General features: G+C 34.9%; 1 long non-coding RNA gene across 6 annotated transcripts in view; it reads right to left on the bottom strand.

Moving 5' to 3' along the window:
* LOC131276977 (uncharacterized) overlaps positions 1–21,182 on the bottom strand; it is a 101,143-nt gene that overhangs the window by 32,165 nt on the left and 47,796 nt on the right. For all 6 annotated transcript variants that reach the window (XR_011647851.1, XR_011647850.1, XR_011647852.1 and 3 more), the window contains exons 3-4: positions 5,208–5,363; positions 1,236–1,470 (exon numbers count right to left, since the gene is read on the bottom strand). This is a non-coding gene — a long non-coding RNA (uncharacterized lncRNA). The remainder of the gene's footprint in view (positions 1–1,235; positions 1,471–5,207; positions 5,364–21,182) is intronic.

A 21,182-nucleotide genomic window follows, 5' to 3' on the forward strand; every position in this document is an offset into this window, starting at 1 on the left:
CTAGAGGAGAAAAAAACAAGAAGAGAAGACAAAAATAGAAATAGATACAGAAGATCACACAGCAAATGGACATGTACAGCTAAAACATCAGGGTGGAGGGAGGAGAAGAAGGATGGGGAGGGGAAGGGGGAAAATGGACAAAAGACTTGAATAGAGATCTTTCCAAAGAAGGTATACAAATGACCAAAAAGCAGAAGAAGAGATATACAATATCCTTAGCCCTCAGGTAAATTTATACCAAAACCACAATGACAGACCATTTTTCACCCATAGGAATGGCTGCTATTTAAAAAAAAAAAAGAAAAACAGAGAATAACAATGGTGTAGAAGATGCAGAGAAATAGGAACATTCATTCATGCTAGTGGAAATATAAAATAGTGCAGTGGCTGTGGAAGACAATTTTGCAGTTCCTCAGACAGCTGAGTTTAGAACTGCCATTTGAGCCATCAATCCCACTATTTGGTAAATTCCCAAAAGCACTGAAAGCAGGGACTCAAACATATTTTCACATCTATGCTCACAGCAGCATTTAATTTGTTTGCCAAATAAGGAAGCAACCCAAGTGTCCATCAAGTGATGAATGGATAAATAAAATGTGCTAGATAAATCCTATTGAATATCATTGTTGTAAAAAGGAATCAAGTCCTGATATATGCAACAACATGGATGAAACTTAAAGACATAATGTTGAGTGAAATAAACCAGATAGAAAAGAACAAATATTGTATGATCTCACTGATTTGAAACAATTCTAATAAGCAAACTCATAGCATTTACAATACAGATTACCAGGTAATTGGATGGGGGTAGGGAAGGCTGAAGTTAAGGCTTAAACTGTATAGAGTTCCTGTGTGGAATGGTGGAAATGTTTTAGTAATGGATGGTGGTTATGATAGTACAACAATTGTGAATGAAATTTACAGCACTGAAATGCATTTATTAATAAGATTAAAAGAGAAAATGTTAGAAGGTATATAAGCTAACTTAATAAAATTTTTAAAAATCATGGTGCTACACTACTACAAACACTACACTCTAAGTTAAAACATGGTATAATAATAAAGACAATAGTAATAATTATGTAATAATATATAATAATAATAATGTGGTATCATCAATTTCAACATATATTCTACACAAATCTATGGTGTTTTAGTTTGCTAAAGTTGCTGGGGCAAAATATCAGAAATTATTTGGCTTTTATAATGAGAATTTATTTGTGGTAAAATCTTACATTTCTTGTATCCAAATCAAGACATTATCAGAGATGCTGTCTCATCAAGGTTGGAAGCTGTAGATCCTGGACTGTGCCATGTGGCAAGGCAAAATGGCAGCTCTCCATCTGGATCTCTACCTTCTCCCACAGGCTGCTTTCTCTGACAGCTTTTAGCTGCTCTGTGGCCTAGTCTCCTGAGGGCCTCTTTCCATGCCTCTGTGCTTCCCTGTTTCCAGTCTCTGGCATCTGGGATCTAAGCAGAAGACAAGAAAGACAGAAGCTTTCTTATCTTCTGCAACTATAGTTGATCATGGAGTCTTCTCTCACATGGCAGGGTAAAATGGCAGCTGTGTTTCTGTTTCTATTTTTAGTTCTCAGTTTATATAAAACTCTGACAGAGGGTGGAGATCTAATCTGGGCCTTGCCTCATTGACTTTGTCAAATCAAAGGCCCTAAAACAATCCAGTCAAAATGATCTTATCAAAAGTTCCCTTAACTTAATCTAAAGCAATCAGAAGGTCCGACACCCACAAGAATGGGTTAGTTCCAAGAACATTACATTTTCTGGGAGTCACAAAATGTCAAATGGTAACTGGTGGTAATAAGAGGGTGGTATTTGGGAATCCTATGTTTTATCAATGAGTGTTCTGTAAACTAACATCTTTTCTAATACAGAAAAGAAATACCTTTTGTTGAGATAATGGGGCACTGATGTAATGTTGGAAAAGTTCCAGTGATGGATGAAGGTACAGGCTTAGTATCTGTACACTTCTAATGAGAAATGTGAGTATTATTATAATATATAGGAATGTCTGATTTAATATCCAGAAAGTCCTAGAGATGAATGAGTGAGTTATTGAATATTTTGGAAACATCTGATATAATATCAAGGCATTGATATATTAGGAAACATAAAATGACATAAATTGATGTCCTTACCACCAGCCATGTGACAATGACCTTATTTGGATAGAAAATCTTTGAAGATATTATTAGATAAAATGAAGCCAAACTGGAGTAGGGAAGGCCTTAGTCCATTATGATTTCTAAGGCAGAGATTGAAGTTATGCCAAGTCAATGCACACCAAGAATTGACAGCAAACTGCAAGAAGCAAGGACAAGGCAAGGCAGGTTTCTCACCATACAGGTCTCAGTGGAATCATTCCCTGCTGGAAACTTGATTTTCACTTCTACCATCCAAAACAGTGAAACAATAAATTTCTGTTCTTTTAAATCATCCTGTTTGTGGTACTTTCTTACAACATCTCTATTAAACTAAGACAAATGATCATTATCTAGAACTAAATTAATTAAAATAATTTATGGAGCTATTTTCCTCTTATTTTAGTGGAGATAGTTTTTCTGTTCTTGTAATGAACTATTTGTAGAGCTTCCCTGATTTAAATACATATGGGAATAACTCAATGTCTTCCAAACTGAATCTGTCCAACAGTACAGAACTGACCCTATATTTTATTTTTACTCTTTCCTTGACATTTTGTGTAGTAGGGAGAACATAAGAAGTCAGATTAATGCTTATAAATTATATAAAATTCATTTGCAGAGTTAAAAATAAAACATGAAATTACCAGACAATTGAGTGATTCTGCAATTTGAAACAATATAAAGTCAGATATGGAATGACTGAGTGTGGATTGGAGGTGTTATAGAAATGCACATTGATTAGCATTGTATTAAGTCATATCTGGAAGAAAGTGAAATTCTTGGAAAACCACAAGTGGGTAAACTGTGTTCTATATGTAAATCAAACCTAATGTGGATAATTTTTCATAATCCATATTTTCTGTATATGATTTTTGAAATGATCAATGTCTGTGGTTGAAATGAGGAAGGAAGGAATTGAGCTGAAACCACTTCTCTACAACTCTAACTCAATAGAAAGTATAAATATAAAAATCCCTTCATGGTTTGTATAATATGCAATTCCCCTGTTCAAATCTTGCCAACAGGACCCAGTTATTCATTTTGGATGTTATTTCTGAATCTATCAAATTAAAACCTATGGAATATCTATATCTCTTCAAGTCCAGACTCTTCATGAATATATGTAAAACAATATTATATTTCAGTTTTCTAATGTAAAGTGCAGAGTATTCATTTGGAATTCTTTTCCAGAAATATCTTTACATTTATCAAATTTTGCTTTTCTATAAAAGTGCCAGAATTAGAACAGATCTAATATTTCCTTTTCTTTTTTATTTTGTTCATTTTTTCATTCATTTACTCATATATCAAATATTTTAACCATGTGCTCTGTGCTACTCTTCTAAATACTTACGTTCCAAAGTGAGTAAAACAATTTCCTGACACTAAACATCATTGATAATTGCAATAGGGAGAGGCATGACCCATGTAGAATGTCATCTAAGGGCAAAATGCTAAAAATATGTGTGTATGTTTTTATTTGCATATGAAATAGTATAGGTACCTAAAGTAAGTTAACTAATCATTCAACTTGTGACCATAGGAAATATAAAAAAGGGTTTAAATCACTGTAGGTTAATGAAGACAGAATTTCATTCTATCTGTAGAAAGAAGGAACTGTTGAATAATATAGGAAGAAGAATACGCATAAGCAAAACCAAGGAACCATTTTGTATAGTCCATCATAGCTAATTATTGGTGTAACCATAATGTAATGCATAATTGACTATGATTAGAAATAAAGTTTTTAAGGTCACAAAATCTTTACATGAATGTTCAAAAGAGCTACAACTAGTGAATAAGAAGTTTCAGAGGTTGGCTAACAGGGAGGTGAAGATGGTCAACCACCACACCAGGGAACCTAACTCCAAGCAGGAAAATTGCACCCAGCAACCATGGTTCTAAGCCCCCTCTTGATATAGAGGTGGAGTGGACATCATCATCCCAGGGTCCACAGAATGAAGGAATAAAATATGCATGAGCATGAACTTACTGCTATTCTACTATAGATGTGATTAATAATGGAAGAAACTGTAGCGTTGATCTGGAGAAAGTGGCCTAGGTAGTTAGTTGCTGAGGGCAGGGAGAGGGAAGTAGAGATGAGATGTGGGGGCATTTTGGGGACTTGGAGTTGTCCTAAATGATATTGCAGGGACAGATGCTGGACATTATATATCCTGCCATAACCCACTGAATATACCGGGGGTGAGTGTAAACTACAATGTAAACTATTATCCATGTGGTGCAGCAGTGCTCCAAAATGTATTCACCAAATGCAATGAATGTGCCACAATGGTGAAAGAGGTTGTTGATGTGGGAGGAGTGGGGTAAGGGGAGGTGGGGGTATGTGGGAACCTCATATTTTTTAATGTAACATTTTATGATTTATGTATCTTTTTTTAAAAGACAACTTAATAAAAAATAAATAAAAAAAGAAATGTCAGTAGAAATTAGAGAAAATGATCCCTCTGTATGAAAAGTTTGAAGAAAAATCCAAGAGAGAAACTGCTTTCATAAGGTTCCCCAATGCCCTAGTTCAGAGGTGGTCATGGCCTTGTGGGTGGGGATGGATTTTAGCTCCTCTCAAATTCCTCTCCAAAGTTCTAGTGTAGGACACACATGTTCAACGACTGGTGGTAGCCCTAATAGTAGATCTTAGCACTTCACATGCATGGATTTCTGTTTGTGAAATAAACCTGCACATTCACTACAGTCACTAAAAATGAGCAGTAACTGAATTCCATTCTCTCCAATATTGAAAGATAGCTCACTGCAGCTCTAAAGTACTGCATGATTATAGTTTATATTCAAAACACATATACACATGCATGCACACATACATATGTGCATGCCTATGTGCATGAAACTTGTTATACAAATTATTTGAAACTCCTTGTCCCTTTGCTTTTAAAAAGTCTCTTGGGAAATAAACTTTTCTATATTTACTTGAATCTCTGTGGAATAGATTCATAGTGGAGTTTACAATGCAAAATTTGTAGAGAAAAAATTAGGCTGTTTTTATTTTTTCTAAATAAAAAGGCTCACCTGAGGGATCCTGTGTTGACTTTAAAGCTTTGTTAACCTCAGGGAGGCTTCTTTCAGGTTTGTGCTGCAGAGTTGTCCTGGGGTAATTTGGAAGTGGCCCAACCTCAGAAGTGATCTGGTATCAGCAGTCCCTATGAAAACACCCTCCTCTTGTCTCTGAAGACCAATTTCAAAGGAAAGAAAAATGGAACAAAGTTCAATCTCCTACTCCTTTTTCCTGGACTAAGACATTTCTGCTGTGCATGAAGATATTTCCTATAGCAAGGTTAGAGATTGTTGAGGGGAAAAGTTGGATGTCTTAGAAAAGGAGCATAGAAACGTAATGGGACTATTTCCTGTTATACAAAAATCTTACCCTGCAAAGAAGATGGCCTTAACCCATGGTAGATGTTGGAGAATTCTTCGAGGGTTCAATGTTAGGGAAAGTTGTATAGTCTTGAAATGTCTGAATAATTTTTTGAATATTTATTTTAAATAATCGTAAATAAATTTATTTAGTGATTTAATAACACATAGAATCTCACCATTTTTTAGCTTTCTGATATTATTCCATTGCTTGGTGTCTCTGGAAGTCACTCTTCCTCATCAATTTCCTTAAGATCTACTCAAAGGCCTTTTGTCTAAAGATTTTATTCCTTTTAACTTCCCTTAATCAATCAGCCTCTCCCTGTTCTGTCCCCCACTCTTTACTTCTCTTTCTTTATCTCTTTCTCTTGCTCTCTCCCCAGTTCTCCACTCACCACCACCCACTGAGTAACATTAAGAAGGTCTTTGACTCATTCATTTTTTTTTTTTTAAAGATTTTATTTTTATTTATTTAATTCCCCTCCCCTCTCCCGGTTGTCTGTTTTCTGTGTCTTTTTGCTGCGTCTTGTTTCTTTGTCCACTTCTGTTGTCGTCAATGCTCGGGAAGTGTGGGCGGCACCATTCCTCCGCTGGCTGCACTCCCCTTCGCGCTGGGCGGCTCTCCTTATGGGTGCACTCCTTGCACGTGGGGCTCCCCTACGCGGGGGACACCCCTGTGTGGCAGGGCACTCCTTGCACACATCAGCACTGCGCATGGGCCAGCTCCACACGGGTCAAGGAGGCCCGGGGCTTGAACTGGGGGCCTCCCATGTGGTAGACGGACACCCTAACCACTGGGCCAAAGTCCGTTTCCCTGACTCATTCATTTTTATGCACTAATATAATGATATTTGACCATCTGGTATTCCATTTGACAATTCCTTGCACTAACCCCATGGTCACAATCTAAACCCAGATTCTTAAGGGAGCTGTTGGAAAGACAGGATATGCTACACTGGAATCACATTTATGTGAGTTGAATTTTTTCTGCTTTCCACTTCTAAACAAATGAAATGAAATAATATTAATAATGTCTTTATGGAGTTTGGGATATTTTCCCTAAATTGCTGTGGTTTGATTGCATGTAAACATATATAGTTGATATGAAAATTGTATTAGTTATTCTACTAGATTGCACTTAATTTATTTTGATTAATTTCAAAATAAAAATCATTTCTAGTATTTAATTGTAATTATAATATATATTCACATATTTTGGAAAATTTATTTTAATATTGATTTCAAATTGCTACAATCTTTATCTTTACTGATTCATTTTTTGGACACTCACATAAAATATTGAATGTATTTTCATAATTTAATTATAAATAATTGACTTCATCAACAATATTAACATCATCCATACCATAGCTCATTTTCTCTTTTAGTGATCAGAAAACATAGAGAGGTTCAAAATATTTTTTATGCCAATATTCTCTATTAATCTATGTATTGCTTACACATACTTTGGAAATAATTATGTAATCTTAATTGTCTCATATATTCATAGATTTTTGCATCTGTAATGGATATTTATTATTCCACATCAACTTACACTTCTTTTGTTATTGGGTTTCTTTATTGTCTGAATTGAAATTTGTTTGAAATTTTATTGTGATACTTCCTTTTATTCTTACTAATTTTTTAAATTCCCAAATTCATTCTAGTGTAAAAGGAATAACATTTTTATCCATTTTAATTATGTTCATATCTTACAAAATGAATAAAGTTAACTTCTGTTTTTGTTTTCTTTTTGTTTTTTTGTCTCATACTTAAACTAGTTGAGCTTAATCCATTTATGTGTTTGTCTTGATATAACTGATTACTGCTCTTCCCAAGTTTTCTTTGGCTAGATGATCTCTTTAGATATTTTTTTCCTACCAAAATGGCATATTACTGGTAAGTGCTTGCTTTCATTTATGATAACAGTCTTTATTATGACATCTTCAAATTTGGAATTTTCTCTGTGCACTGACACTATCAATTTAATTATATAACATAAGAGCTATCACTCCTTGAAGGGAAGTATTTTCTCAAACATTTCTGGCTAATGCAACTACACATTTATTGGGGCAGTCTAAAATCATTTATTCTAAAAATTTGTTCCAAGAAAATCTCAAAAAATTTTTAAAAATTTATACTATAGAAATATATTTCCTTTAACTTTTCATTCATTTACTATTTAAAAGATCTCCACTAATAGATAAAATTCCATGGATTACCATAAAATTTAAAGAACATATTAGTAAAATTTAAGATTCTCTGGAGACAACCACATTAAATATCTAAAAGATGATTAGCAAATTCATTTCTAGTGGCCAATATTGGTTGAGCTATACTATTTACTCACAGTAGTTAAACATGAAGACATAGAGGAAGTATTCAGTTTGTCTTTGCCCTACAAAATTAAGACTTGCATTACCTAGTAATACATTCAATATTTTGTGTAAACCAGATGCCTGAAGTAAAATCAGTTAAAAATTAAATTATTCTTAACTATTGAAATGAATCTATTTGTTGCTTATATTGGTTTAAAGCAGTTTTCTTCAAATAATCTTAATGATAAATATTTATTGACAAGATATGAGTATATGGTAATTATTGCCTTATCATTTGGGTTATGAAATAGAGATGTAAGGGCTAGAAAAACTTATGGAATTCAATTCTTATATGTCTTAATTATTAGGAACATTGATTTTCATATTTTTTCTAGAATTTAGAAAAATGTTATAATAGCTGTATTTTTCATTCATGTAGCTAATTTCTCAAATAAATAAAATTACCTAACTTCTTTTATCTTAGATGATTCTGCTTTAATGAGTCCTGCATTTTGCTTTTTCCTTCCTTGGTTCTCTTGTGAGAGGAGATTCCCATACGGCATGGAGAGAGGCAATTGGACGACGGTGACAGAGATTAATTTTATTGGGATACCTACCACCAGGGTCATTGGGGGTATCCTGTTCTTCATTTTTTTTATTGGCTCACTTGGTGACTGTCCTTGTAAACACCCTCATAATTACCCTGATTCTTCTGGATTATAGGCTCCAATCCCCTATGTATTTCTTCCTTAGCAATCTCTCTTTCAGTGAAATATTAACCACCACATGTGTTGTTCCCAAGATGCTGGCAGGCTTTCTGTTAGAGAAAAAGAGCATCTCACTTAATGGATGTCTTGCCCAGTTCTATTTCTTCTTCCTCTCTGGATGCACTGAGTTCATCCTTTTTGCCATCATGTCCTATGACCTTTATGTGGCCATTTGCAACCCCCGTCAGTACTCTATGATTATGACCAGTTCATTCTGTGTCCGTCTTGTAATACTCTCCTGGGTAAGCAGCTTTCTCTTTATTCTCCCAACCACCATCTATAGGGCAAGGCTGCCATACTGTGGCCCCAATAAGATTGATCACTTTTTCTGTGACAGTGCTCCCCTCCTCCACTTGGCTTGTGCTGACATACATACCATTGAACTATTGGATTTCCTCAGTTCCCTTGTCCTGCTCATCAGCTCCCTGTCACTCACAGTAGTCTCCTATGCTTATATCATCTCCACCATTCTGAAGATACCCTCAGGACAAGGGCAATGCAAAGCCTTTGCCACCTGTGCCTCTCACTTCACCGTAGTCTCCATGGGCGATGGGGTCTCTATCTTTGTGTATGTTCACCCATCACAAAAGAGCAGCCTCCACCTCAACAAGATACTCTTTATCTTCTCCAGTGTGATCACACCTCTCCTGAATCCCTTCATCTTCAGTCTACGGAACGAAACCATGAAAAATGCACTGAAGGACACCTTAACTAAGAGTCAGGGTTTCATCAAGTGGATGAAATCCTTGTGAGGGAATCATTGGGAATCATTCCAGACCTGAGAATTCTCGGTCTTTTCGAGAATGAGTTCAGCAATTGATACAATAAATGGCAGTATATCTATGCTAAGTCATCATATTATGTCCTGTCATAAGAATGTAGTCAAACTGGGTTCACATGCTTCTTATTCTTAAAATTCACGAATAAATATTAAATAAATTACTCTTGGTTTTGATAGTGACACTTAATTGATATGGTGATTGTGCTGTTGGTTAAGTGAAGACAAAACAATAGTAGAGTAGTAATGAAGTCCCATATTTTTGTACATTGTTGGTTGAGTTGATATGTATCAGATTTGTAAAGAAGCGCACACATATGCACATAAACACAAACTCTCTTACACACTCACACACAATGAAATGTAATCAATGAATAAGTTGAGTTCTTTTTAAAATTAGCTCTTAGTGGCAATTATTATTAAAATCATTGTTTTTCTTATTAAATTTAGATATATTTATGAATGATGCTTTTCCATACATTTTGCTCTTTAACATTTGCATTTCCCTTTTATGTCAATTCAAGCATCTACTACTACATGAAGTACTTATTCTCATCCAGCTAGAAAGAAAGACTGCTTCTCCAATGAACTTGATACATATCTTACTATTAATTTCTTCACTTTAGAAATAGATTTAAGTCAAATAAACAATATCAAACCTTATATCATTGTCCTTTTAAATTTTTGTTTTACCTTAACATTTATGTAGTTTTTATCTTTCCCAATAAATTATAATTTTCATATCTAGGAAAACATTAACCTCATAAGAATTTCAAACCCATTACTAGATAAAAATCCAAAAATACATAACTGGTGACTTGAATGTTTTGCCATCTTCTGTTTAAACTTTCTCCATGCATTGATATCTTCTTCAGATACATTGTAAACTGATTTTGCTCACATGTAGTAACACAACAAAGGGAAATCCTGAGTTTTATAATGATATTATCAATGAATTGAAGTTGATTTAATTCAAATTTGCAATGACCCAGAAAATTTCCTTATCTGACATTAGCTACATGATCATACCAGGACCAATCAAGTTTTTGTACAGTTTTGAGAGGAACTGATTTCTAGGAGAAGAAATTTCCTTGTCATGCATAAAACAGATGTGTGCTAAAGGAAACCTCAATTGTCTTCTCTGTCCTTACCTCCATACAATAAATCCACCACTGATTTATATAATCATATTATCACTTATACTGCGATATATTTCATCTACCCTTTTCACAGTAGATAAGGAAAGCATGCACTATTGACAAATTTGGGCTCCTTTTGAGAATAAAATGGGGTTATGAAAAGACAGTTGCAAAGAAATACTTTCCAGTGGCATATCTTATCTTCTGGTCAACCTGCCAGTGAGAGAATAGAAAAGCATTCCACATGACTTCCTGTTCCAAACAAGGCATACTAGATAATACTCTTTCTTATTGGAGATGCCCAGATATATACCTTGAGTTCTACCATCTTTGAATCATATAATGTAAATTTTTGAAATACATATTGTGTGATATAGGAAGAATAATTTGTTCCTATTTAGTTGAGGGAAAAAAATGGAAGCAATATAGTGTTTCACATTATATTCATATACTACTGCAATATAGGAAAAATAAGGCCAGTAAGAGAAATTGTCATATAAATTTATTGACCATTGGCCTTCAGAAAAAGTGTTTTCTTAGTCAGTTAACCTGGATGTCCCCGATTTAGCCTTTTCTAAGTATTCTTCTCCCATGTCCTCCACATAAAATTTTTAAACAAGTCAATTTTACTGATACATATTAATAAAGCACATGATTTATCCCAAGTGTACAATCAATCACATAGTTGTGTGTTCATCACTTCAATCATTATTAAAACATTTTCACTATTTCAATAATAAAAATAACAAACAAACAAATAAGAACATTGCTCACCTCTCCATTTCTCTGTTTCCCATACTATACACATAGCTGCTATTTCTGGCTACTTTTGCACAATCATTTATTTGCTTATTAAGCAGGTTTATTGAGATACATTCACATATTATATGATCTATCCAAAGTGTAAAATCAAATGGCTAATTATAACAGTTAAAAAATCCTTTATTATAAAATTGTAAAATAAATAGAAAAAAGGATTGAAGGAAATTACAAATTTTGAATGAGAGTGCAAAGCCAGGATAGATTTTATATAATCAATTATAAATATGAATAGCAGTAGCATAGCAACAAATGTTTATAAATGCAAATAGTAATTCAAATAAAACAGAAATTAATCATTACATATTCTAATTTTTATATTACAGCTTAAACAATTGGACATAATCTTTAAGAATGAAATAAATTATTGGTTTAGTTATTTAATTTCCATTTAGGACAAAATTTTTTCTAGATAACCAAATTCCTATTTGGGAATTCTTCACATCTGGTTGGAATGAATTACACAAATAATTTGCCAATTCATAATTTTATAAGGCAGAAAAACTAAAAATCTTTTTCAATAGTAGTCATGCAAAATAATTATTGATCCAGATAGACTATTTTAATTAAAAAGCATTTTTAAAAAGGTTAAAAAAAATGATGTATCCAAGAATTTAACTCTTCTCTAGCCCTCCTCTACTAAAAGGGTTCATTCTGTATGAAAAATAATTGCAGAATTCAGAGAATGGGAACAATTTGCCAGCTGCACTGGGTAATTATTGCTCATATATGATAATGTTGTTATTTTACATTTATCTGTCTTCCTCAGCTATTTTTTGGTTAGTATTTGCTTGAAATACCTTTTTCTAGCCTTTCACTCTTTTTTTTTTTTTTTTTTTTTTTTTTTTTTTTTTTTTGGGACAGCACAACTTTATTTGGTGATTCATGAATTGGGCAGCATCCATTCAGGAAATTAAAGGAAGCTCCACCAAGGGGGTGGGAATGGGGTAGCCTTTCACTCTTAACGTTACATCTGAGGTGGGTTTATTGTAGACAACATATAACCAGCTCATATTTTTTTATCCATTCTATCAGTCTATGTTTTTTGATTGGGGAGTTCAATCCATTAACATTCAGCGTTACTACTGTAAAGGCACTACTTCATCCATTTTGTCCTTCTGTTCTCTACTGTCATATCATTCTAATATCTGTCTTATGCTTTACCCTTCCTAATAATCTTCATTTTTAAACTACCTCCAAATCTCTTGCCTTTGTTTTTTCCTATGAAGCTGCAAATCTCTTGCGAATCTGGTCTTTAGTAGAATATTCTATCAGTTTTTGTCTGTGAAGATTTTGAACTCACCATTTTTTAAAACATGTATTTTATTTTATTTTTATTAGTTTTAATATTTTTTAAAAAGATACTTAGATTACTTAAAATGTTACATAAAAATATAATGAATTCCTGTATGTCCCACTCCCCACACCTCCCACTTTTCCCCACATTAACAACTTCTTTCATTAGTGTGGTACATTCATTCCAATTGATGAACACATGTTGAAGCATGGCCACTAAGCATGGATTATGGTTTACATTGTAGTTTTCACTCTCTTCCACTTCAACTTACATTCTTTAAGTTATGGCAGGATATATAATGGCCTGTATCTGTCATTGCAATGTCATTCTGGACAATTCCAATCCTCCAAACTGCCCCCTACATTACACCTTATTTTCCTTCTTCCTGCCTTCAGCACCTCCAGTGGCCACTGTCTCATTTTTGAAGGACTGCTTTGCTAGATACAGAACTCTAGGCTTGCAGTTTTTCTCTTTCAGTACCTTAAATACAGCATAACAATTTCTTCTCTCCTCCATGGTTTCTAATGAGAGATTGGCACTTAATCTTATCATGTTTCCTTTGTATGTGATGCTTTGCTTTCCTCTTGCTGCTTTCAGAATCCTCTCTATATCTATGATATTTGTTATTCTGAATACTAGGTGTCTCAGGGTAAGTCTACTCAGGTTTATTCTGTTTGGAGTGCATTGTCCTTCTTGGATAGTCATATCTAGGTCCTTCATAAGGTTTGGGAAGTTTTTGGTCATTATTTCCTCAGATATTCCTTCTGTCCCCTTTCCATTCCCTTCTCCTTCTGAGACACTAATAATGCAAATATTTGTGTGTTATTTTGTCATTCAATTTCCTGAGACTCTTCCATTTTTTTTCCATTCTCTTCTTTTTCTGTTCTTTCTTTTCCAGTTCAGACGTTGTCTTCAAAATCATGAATTCTGTCTTCAAGCAATTCAAAGCTCTTATGTGCCTTTAATGAATTTTAAATCTCACCCACCATATCTTTCATTCCCATAAGGTCTGTTAATTTTCCTTGCAGACTTTCAAATTGTTCTTCATGCTCTCCCACTGTCTTCTGAATATCTTTTATTTCTTTAGTCATATTTTCTTTAAATTATTTGAAGTGATTTAGAAGAGTTGTATAATTATTATTGCTTAATTGTACCAAGGCCTGTATCTCATCAGGGTATTTGGTTTGTTCTTGTGCCCAGGCCGTGTCTATTTCCTAGTATGGCTTGTAATTTCTTGTTGATTTGCAGGCATCCAAATATATTGGCGAAGTTACTCTGATGGCTAATTTCTCTCTCTTGCCTATTGTTTTTTTCAAAGCTCTTCCTTAATATTTGATTCAACTTATTCTCAGTTTTTAAATTGCCCAGCTTAAGTTTTCTTAAACCAGACCAGGTACTCACCAGTGGGGCATTGATTTTCTCCCAAGGGTTGGCTATGGAAAGGTCAAACAGCTTTTGTCTATGCAATTTCCAGACTTACCAGGAGATGGCACTAGTCAGCACACCTTTTCATGAAGGTGTTTCAGTCTCAGCTTTCCTATTTCCATGTGTTGAATCTCCAGATAGGGATTCAAAGAGGGCTCTGCTAGCTGAATTTACTGAAGAAAACACCCCCAATCTCCCATCCCTTTTCCCTTAAAACAGCTGACAGGGAGGAACATGTCTGCTTCCCTCTGAGCTGTGATGAACCAGTTGTTTCACCACAGCTTAACATCTTGGGGTGGTGGAGGGGAGACCTTCCTGGCCTCCATGGGGACTTGGTAACTCATATTTGTCACTTCAGTTCTTTCATCTATATGTCCCTCACCCTCCTGGGAGTTGTGTAGCACTCTCCTGGTCTGCTGATCCCCAAAGCAGGTCCCTTGGACAGATTCTGGCTCTTTCACCATGGTTTTTATGAGAGCATTCAGTTCTGCCTGTTAGCCTATTTCCATATTCCCATAATCCTTCCTCCAGTACATTTCAGAAAAAGTATTTTGCAAGAAAACTTTAGCAAAGGAATTCAACCCTGCAAAGTATGCTTCCTTTTTCATTTTCAGCTGCAGCCAACATGCTGGCACACCTGGCTTCGTGTTTCCTGATCAAACAGTTCATTCTAACATTACTTGGATATAGTTCATTTTCTTGTTGAGGATTTGGTTGGAAGGGGGATTAGTTTGCTAAATACAAACTTCAGAGAAGTTGTTTATTTTTTCCATTGTACTTCATCACTGTACTTTGAGTTCATATCACCACACCCAGGGTTATACATAATCCCTTAATCTCAGGTTCTATAAATGAATCTCAGCCTCTCTCTGGCCTCTAAGTGTTGTTAAAAAAATTGGTTGGCATAGTGAGATATGTGGTAATAATTGTTTTGCCTAGTGAGGCAGGGCAGATACAAATATATTTTCATGGTATATTGTTCACAGGTTTGTATCAGAGTTGGTGTATGCTTTTAAATGGAGCCATCTTGACTTTGTCATTTGGGGGATACACAGTCAGAAGTTGGGTGGAACAATTACTGGATTTTCCCTCACTTTACTATAGCTTCTAGGATTTCAGAGTTGTAGATTAACTGTACAGTTCCACAGGTATATGAAGCTGCCCACCATGAATGATAAGCTAACTATCTATGAGAATAAATGGCTTTCCATAATGATGCTGTTTCCCAGTCTTCCTTCTGTTCCCTTTTTTTCAGGTTTGCTTGTTTGAATAATTACTTTCCCAACCTGATTCCCTCCCCATTGAAGGGCACAAGATTTATTCAAAGCACTGTGATGTACTAAAACTTTCCTAGTGAATTTCCCAAAAGCTCAGAATTCACTGAAAAAAAAAAAAAAGATAATTTAATGAATTTCTCTACATCTCCATATTAGAAGTGGCCAGCTACCCAGTCTGAAAATCCTCACAATCTTGTAGCATAAAAATATTGCTTGATCCATAATTTTGGGCATATCACTTGCAGTACATTGATTTTAGTAACCAAAATCTGTATTGGAGGGCTGCTGCAAGTGACAAAACTCAATTCTAAATCAGTCAGGGAAAGAAAGTATTTTGATGGCTCAGAGACTCCTACAAGGAATTCAGTAAGCAAAACACAGGCCTCTGTGTTGACCAGCAATTAAATCAAATTGCTCTTCCCTGCATCTCTGCTTCTTGGCTTCTTTCTCTCTGGGGTGAAATGTTTTCCATCCATAGGGAAGAATACCTCCAGTGACGAATGTGGCATTAGTCCCTTACAACTGATGCCAAAGAAAGGAAACTGACTCTGATTCTCCATTATACTTTGGAGAAGTACAGGGGAGGGATTTATAGATCTGGCTTGGGTGAACTGACCTTTTGTGGATAAAATATCTGCACCTAGAAGAGAGACATGAACCCATCATGATTAGGTGGCCTCCTGAAATCATATCAGGAAACAGGCTTCCAGTTAAGGTGAACACAGTCTTTTTCTGAGCTGAAACACTTTGGAAAATGAAAAAATGCACTGCTAATAGCTATACTGGGAAAATAATATATAAACTGTACTGTGCTGACTGTGCTGGTGAGGGCTCTAAGACCTTAGGACAATATGGGGCATCCCACTTCTTACCTTAATTCCTTAGTAAGAAATACACAATACCCTCATTTCTTTGTTACTACTCATCAATTTCTTCTAGTCAATTCAATTCAGTAGTCTTGCTTTTGTTTTCTAATGCTTATTAATGCAATTTCAGTGCATAACATTAAAATTCAAATTTTCTTCATTAACCAAAAAGGCGAAAGAAGATTATCTCTTAAAAAGTCATAACTGATTTCACAAATGGACTATACCAGATATATTGCAGCTTATTTTTGGCTACTTTTCCTTCAAAAGATGAATCATATTGATGTTAGTTGAAATTACAATTAAGGTTCCAGGAGAATATATGACTAATATGGCATTGCCTTACAATAATAAGGTAGAATTTTAGGTTTCTCCTGTATTTAGACATAAAAAAGACCCAAAAACTTTTATTGGATGGTGAAAGGCAAAACTGCTGAATTTATGGAGGCAGGCTAACTACAATATCCCAGAGGTTCTCAGGCAATATAATTCAAAGGTGTTCCATTTCATTATGAGAAATGAGCATTATCACAGCTACATTTCCCAAGCTTCTAATAGTCTGAAAAAAAGGACAACTAAACATCCTGAAGCAATGGTCTGTAGGGAGACAGCCTTGTGTGTGAAATCAGAGACCTGAATGAAATTGTAACTCAACCCCAAATTTTTTAAATATTTGGGGCTCATTTCATTTACCATAAAACTGAAGCCTTTGTACCTTAGTTAAGGAAAACTATTCTTTTGTGATTCTAATGAATTTTTTTTCATGACTAGCAGTAAAACGAAATGCAAGAATACTACATACCTTTGTAATAGCAATCAAGTTAATCTGGAACCAATACATATACAGTAAAACTAGTGTTTTTCCCAGTTATTGCTTAAGATTAATGATATATCCATCAAATAATTTTTAAACAGCATCACAGAAGTTATTTGTGAACCAGTAACTATGCTTAAATGTAAATTATAGTAACCATGAATAAAATTTGTTTTTTTAAAAATGACTTCCAAGTCTCCACCTTGCTTCATTTTCATCCAGTGGTCGATATTTAGATACCTTTAAATGAAAACTCTCCTGGAGCAAAAACTTTTATTTTCTAGCAATTCTCATTGGAAACTCAAATAAAACTGGTTTAATTTACTGAATTATAGTATCTGTTAAAAATCTTTGGGAAACAAAAATAATTTTGATTAAAGCTTAGAGCTAAAATGGCAAAATATATGATTGATTTGCACTCAATTCTGGTTGAACAATTTTTTTGACCCATACCCAAAATAAATGTTGTTGATGACACATGGATGTAGATTACTTAAATAATTTTGCAAGGATGTGTATTACTAGAAATCATCAGAAAGAATTTAAATGGCCATTTAATTTTAAGTGTAACTAAGAGAAGACATAGTATAAAAAAGTCAATTTCTCTAAGGATTAATTATAAGAAATTTTCTGCTCATATAATGATAACATAGTCCCTCCAGCAGTCTGGGAAGATCATGGTGAAAGAGATATCTTCATTTAGATCAGCACACTTTCACATATAAAAATGAAGGCATTTTTAAAAGATTTAAGGCCAATTCGTTAAACACACTTTGACTCTTTGAGATGAGTTAATTGCTTAAATAAATTATAGGTCCAATATGTTGTTCCTCTCTAACTTAGAAAAAGACCAGGCTTGTGGGAACATGTGTGTGCATATACATAATATATTACTGAACACTTGGAAGCAGCAGGAATTTTGTTCTTTTTTAAGATTGTAGTCCATATTAGAAGTAATTTATGAGACTCAGGAAGTAATGATCATTACCACTAAAGCATATGGTTTGTATTTCATCCTTTCTTTATATACACACTTTAATTTCCTTTCTCCTTCATTGGAGATATTTTTGCTAGCAGCATATATCTCCACTGGGTTATCTTTCCTTTTGAATGTTATTCTCTTATTGAATTTGTTTTTCATTAAATTTTACAAAATTTAAAAAAAAAAATCACATCTAGAAGGAATGGCATGCCCAGAATCAGGTTGCCTCAGGTATGGGTTTCCAGTTGACAAAGATGGTGGTATTATAAGATGTTCTAGGGTGTGCTGATCCACAGGAACTTTGAACAAACAGCAAAGACTAACAAAGTCATCTTTCTTAGAATTATACATATATAATAAAAACAGCTGAAGTGTAGCAATTGGGCAAGTGAGAAATTGGGCAAATACAGCTTATAAAATGGTAGGGGAAGCTCATGATGCCTTGCTGGCCCTTTCCCCACCCCTCACAGAATGGTGTGCAGTCCTCCTGTGCCCCATTGTGGATCCTTGGTCCTGTTCCAGGGGTGGCAGAGTAATCCCTATGTATATTCTGGGGTGCCTGACAAGCATGCCAGAGTGAATGAGACTGAACCAGGAAATTATTCTTTGACTGGCCCTCCCAGCACTTGCACTGCAGACAGAAGCAGGTTATGGAAAGCAATCAAGTCAAAACAGGCTGAGGCAAAAGATTATCTACTTTATGTCATACAATAGGGCATCCAGGATTGGGAGAAAGTATATTTCATAGGAATTAGTGGGCACATTAAAATTCCTATAACTGAGGGAATTCCTATGCCCAAATAAAATCACAAGCCCATGGCAAGACACCGGTTCAGAGAAGACAAGTGGAAACTACACTTTACATACTCCTCTGCTGACTTTGACAAAAGGGCTAAACTCTGAAGAAGGGCACCAGCCAGAGCAGTGCTACTCTGCTAAGACTGTGAAAGGTGTTACGTACAGTGCTTTGTTTATTTTACTTAGGTCCTAACTCCCTAGGAAATCTCTGTCATATTACTACCTGGAAACAAATGTAAGAAAGAGATAGATCATGGACTATATTCCAGAGAGTACACTGTCAAATATTAAAATGTAAATTATGCAGCAGAGGATTATAGGACAAAGAAACAGAAAATGATGACTGTTTGAAATGAACAAGATAAAATAACAGAAAACATCAAAGAGGAAGAATAGACTTTGTATATACCAAGCAAAGACTTTAAACATGTGATGCTCATGCTCAAGGATAAAAAGAAATAATGGAGTAAGAACTAAATGATATCCTATTCATGAACTATTGTGGTTAATAATCGAGAAAATGTGGCATTGGTGTGGAAAAAGTGGCCATGGTGGCTGCTGGGTGCGGGGAATGGGAGGAAGAGATGAAATGTCGAGGTATTTTCGGGACTTGGAATTGTCCAGGGTGGTACTGCAGGGACAATTGCCAGACATTGTATGTCCTCCCATGGCCCACTGGATGGAACATGGGAGAGTGTGGGCTATGGTGTGGACCACAGGCCATGGGGTGCAGCGATGCCCAGAGATGTACTCACCAGATGCAATGGATGTGTCATGGTGATGGGGGAGAGTGTTACTGTGGGGGGAGTGGTGGGGTGGGGGCAGTGGGGGTGAATGGGGACCTCATATTTTTTGAATGTAATATTTTTAAAAAAATGAATAAATTGAGCAGAATTTGAAAAAAAAGGACAGATAAAATATGACTACATTATTTTGAACTAAATATATTATGTAAACTCATGAAATTAATAATTAGAATGTAGGTCACCAGGAAATAGAACGAGAGTAGAGAATGGAAAGCTGATGATTAATCTGTGCAGAATTGGTAAAAATGTTATAAACATTTGGAAATAAATGGAAATGGTGAGAGCACATCATGGTGTTTATGACTAGCAGAGTTATTATATGGGTATGGCAGTGGTTGAAAGGGAAAGTACAGATTTGTACATTACTAGAAGTAAAGCTAAAAAGTGTAACATAGAACTATATAGCATAACATATGAATATGGGTGATATTGCATATATAAGACTGTTCTTACAAAACAAATACAAATAAACTAGAAAGAAGGAACAGAAGAGCAGCTATGGGCAGCAGGGGAAGCATAGAGAGATCGAGATGTGACTAGGTTGGTTTGTTTGATTTTGTTTCTCAGTATTATTTTTATGATTACTGGAGTAATGAAAATGCTCTAAAAATGATTGAAGTGATGAATGCACAAATATATGATTATACAAATACTTTTGATTGTACACTTTGGATGGATTTATGGTTTATTAATATGTACCAATAAAATTGATTTGTAAAAAAATAAAAAAATAAAGGATATCAGGGGGAAAATGAATGAACAACATGAGGATTTCAATAAAGAGATATTTTACAAGGGAAGAAAACAGAAATACTGGTGTTGAAGACCAACAATATATTTTAAAAACTGCTGGTGTTTCAACAGGAGTTTTTAGCTGGCAGAAGAAAGATGACCAAAGTCAAATAGAAGACAAGTGAAATGATTCAGTTTGAGGAGCAGAAAGAAAAAAAATAATGGAAAATGTGAACAGACCCTATGAGATCTGAAGGTTACTATCCTAAGGGTTAATATCAAGCATGCCAGTATGTGCATTATGGGAGTTCCAGCAGAAGAACAATGGCAATGAACTTGGAAAAATTGATCCCTGATGTTGCTTGGGAATCAAAACTTGAAAGTGATGAACTTGGATTTGTAGCTGAGGAGATTTCCAAGCTAAGTATGGAAATGAAGCTTGGTAATTCCTTGCAGATTACAGTCAAATATGAGAGGAAAGGGATGAAAGGGATGAATTCTTAAGTGAAAAGAAAAGAATAGGGTTCTATGTAATGTTTAACTGAACTTGGAACTAGTCAGCCATTTCAGTGGAAGTCAGCATTGGAAATGTAGTTTTACCAGAAAGATCTGTGGAAAGTTCAATTGTCTTGATTTGTTGTTTTTCGTTTTTGTTTTTGCATGTATAACTTGTATGAATGGTACCACTGCCAGCCTCGAATAAAAGGTACAGGGGAGGGACAAATTGAAGGAAGAATGACGTCAGCTGCAGTACAATGGAAGCCTAAGTCTGTGGTGAAGAGCTTTCTTCAGGCCAGTAGAGTGGGCCCACC

Source organism: Dasypus novemcinctus, chromosome 31, assembly GCF_030445035.2.
Source record: "Dasypus novemcinctus isolate mDasNov1 chromosome 31, mDasNov1.1.hap2, whole genome shotgun sequence".
NCBI classification, from domain to species: Eukaryota; Metazoa; Chordata; class Mammalia; order Cingulata; family Dasypodidae; genus Dasypus; species Dasypus novemcinctus.